Source organism: Rhipicephalus microplus, chromosome 4, assembly GCF_043290135.1.
Source record: "Rhipicephalus microplus isolate Deutch F79 chromosome 4, USDA_Rmic, whole genome shotgun sequence".
Classification (NCBI taxonomy): Eukaryota; Metazoa; Arthropoda; class Arachnida; order Ixodida; family Ixodidae; genus Rhipicephalus; species Rhipicephalus microplus.
Window position 1 is genome coordinate 190949834 of NC_134703.1, and position 2821 is coordinate 190952654.

Sequence of the window (2821 nt, forward strand, 5' to 3'; positions counted from 1 at the left end):
TGAAATAAGGGAAAGAAGTGTACACCTAAGGGCTCGTTTTCCGTGTTTTTACACAATAATAATGAGATCTAACAGACAGTAATACCAAGAAATGTACAGGTGAAGTTATTAGAACCAATGGAATTTAAATAGGAAGAAAGAAAAGTGGATGAACAAATAACCAGCCGTTGGCAGGAATTGAACCTACGACCTTCGAATAACGCGTTCGATGCTCTAACCACTGAGTTACCACAGCGGCCTCCCTTCTATTCACTTTTCAGGTTTATATGTGAATTTAGAAGTAGGAGTGACAGTCAGCGCCTTCTATAAGCAAACGGCGAGTGTAAAAACACTCTTATGCGCATGTTAGGCGTCACGTAGCACGTGAACTTATTATGAGCGGGAAGCTGAATAATTCTCCCTCTTATACAACCTAAACACACCAAGTCTGCCAGTACGAGACCCTCCTTCAACGAAATAAGGAAAAGAAGTGTATACCTAAGGGCTCGTTTTCCGTGTTTTAACACAATAATAATGAGATCTAACAGACAGTAATGCCAAGGAATGTACAGGGGAAGTTATTAGAACCAATGGAATGTAAATAAGAAGACAGAAAGGTGGGTGAAAAAATAACCAGCAGTGGGCAGGAATCGACTCTACGACCTTCGAATAACGCGTTCGATGCTCTAACCACTGAGCTACCACAGCGGCCTTCCCTCCATCCACTTTTTGGGGTTTATATGTGAATTTAGAAGTAGGAGTGACAGTCAGCGCCATCTATAAGCGAAACGGCGAGTGTGAAAACACTCTTATGCGCATGTTTGGCGTCACGTAGCACGTGAACTTATTGTGAGCGGGCAGCTGGTTAATTGTCCCTCTTATACAACCTAAACACACCAAGTCTGCCAGTACGAGACCCTCGTTCAATGAAATAAGTGAAAGAAGTGTACACCTAAGGGCTCGTTTTCCGTGTTTTTACACAATATTATAGAGATCTAACAGACAGTAATACCAAGGAATGAACAGGTGAACTTATTAGAACCAATCGAATGTAAATAGGAAGAAAGAAAAGTGAATGAAAAAATAACCAGCCGTTGCCAGGAATTGAACCTACGACCTTCGAATAACGCGTTCGATGCTCTAACCACTGAGCTACCACAGCGGCCTTCCTTCCATCCACTTTTTGGGTTTTTATGTGAATTTAGAAGTAGGAGTGACAGTCAGCGCCATCTATAAGCCAAACGGCGATTGTGAAAACACTCTTATGCGCATGTTTGTCGTCACGTAGCACATGAACTTATTATGAGCGGGCAGCTGATTAATTGTCCCTCTTATTCAACCTAAACACACCAAGTCTGCCAGTACGAGACCCTCGTTCAATGAAATAAGGGAAAGAAGTGTATACCTAAGGGCTCGTTTTCCGTGTTTTAACACAATATTAATGAGATCAAACAGACAGTTATGCCAAGGAATGTACAGGGGAAGTTATTATAACCAATGGAATGTAAATAAGAAGAAAGAAAAGTGGATGAACGAATAACCAGCCGTTGGCAGGAATTGAATCTACGACCCTCGAATAACGCGTTCGATGCTCTAACCACTGAGCTACCACAGCGGCCTTCCCTCCATCCACTTTTTGGGGTTTATATGTGAATTTAGAAGTAGGAGTGACAGTCAGCGCCATCTATAAGCCAAACGGCGAGTGTGAAAACACTCTTATGCGCATGTTTGGCGTCACGTAGCACGTGAACCTATTATGAGCGGGCAGCTGGTTAATTGTCCCTCTTATACAACCTAAACACACCAAGTCTGCCAGTACGAGACCCTCGTTCAACGAAATAAGGAAAAGAAGTGTATACCTAAGGGCTCGTTTTCCGAGTTTTAACACAATATTAATGAGATCTAACAGACAGTAATGCCAAGGATTGTACAGGGGAAGTTATTAGAACCAATGGAATGTAAATAAGAAGAAAGAAAAGTGGATGAAAAAATAACCAGCCGTGGGCAGGATTCGAACCTACGACCTTCAAATAACGCGTTCGATGCTCTAACCACTGAGCTACCACAGCGGCCTTCCCTTCATCCACTTTTTTGGGTTCATATGTGAATTTAGAAGTAGGAGTGACAGTCAGCGCCATCTATAAGCCAAATAGCGAGTGTGAAAACACTCTTATGCGCATGTTTGGCGTCACGTTGCATGTGAACTTATTATGAGCGGGCAGCTGAATAATTGTCCCTCTTATACAACCTAAACACACCAAGTCTGCCAGTACGAGACCCTAGTTCAATGAAATAAGGGAAATAAGTGTATACCTAAGGGCTCGTTTTCCGTGTTTTAACACAATATTTATGAGATCTACCAGACAGTAATGCGAAGGAACGTACAGGGAAAGTTATTAGAACCAATGGAATGTAAATAGGAAGAAAGAAAAGTGGATGAAAAAATAACCAGCCGTGGGCAGGAATCGAACCTACGACCTTCGAATATTCCGTTCGATGCTCTAACCACTGAGCTACCACAGCGGCCTTCCCTCCATCCACTTTTTTGGGTTTATATGTAAATTTAGAAGTAGGAGTGACAGTCAGCGCCATCTATAAGCCAAACGGCGAGGTTGAAAACACTCTTATGCGCATGTTTGGCGTCACGTAGCACGTGAACCTATTATGAGCGGGCCGCTGGTTAATTGTCCCTCTTATACAACCTAAACACACCAAGTCTGCCAGTACGAGACCCTCGTTCAATGAAATAAGGGAAAGAAGTGCATACCTATAGGCTCGTTTTCCGTGTTTTAACACAATAATAATGAGATCTAACAGACAGTAATGCCAAAGAATGTACAAG

General features: G+C 42.5%; 1 non-coding gene across 1 annotated transcript; it reads right to left on the reverse strand.

Moving 5' to 3' along the window:
- Positions 1-2429: 2429 nt before the first annotated feature.
- TRNAF-GAA (transfer RNA phenylalanine (anticodon GAA)) lies at positions 2430-2502 on the reverse strand. Its single transcript has one exon. It is a non-coding gene; the product is annotated as a tRNA-Phe (tRNA).
- Positions 2503-2821: the final 319 nt, after the last annotated feature.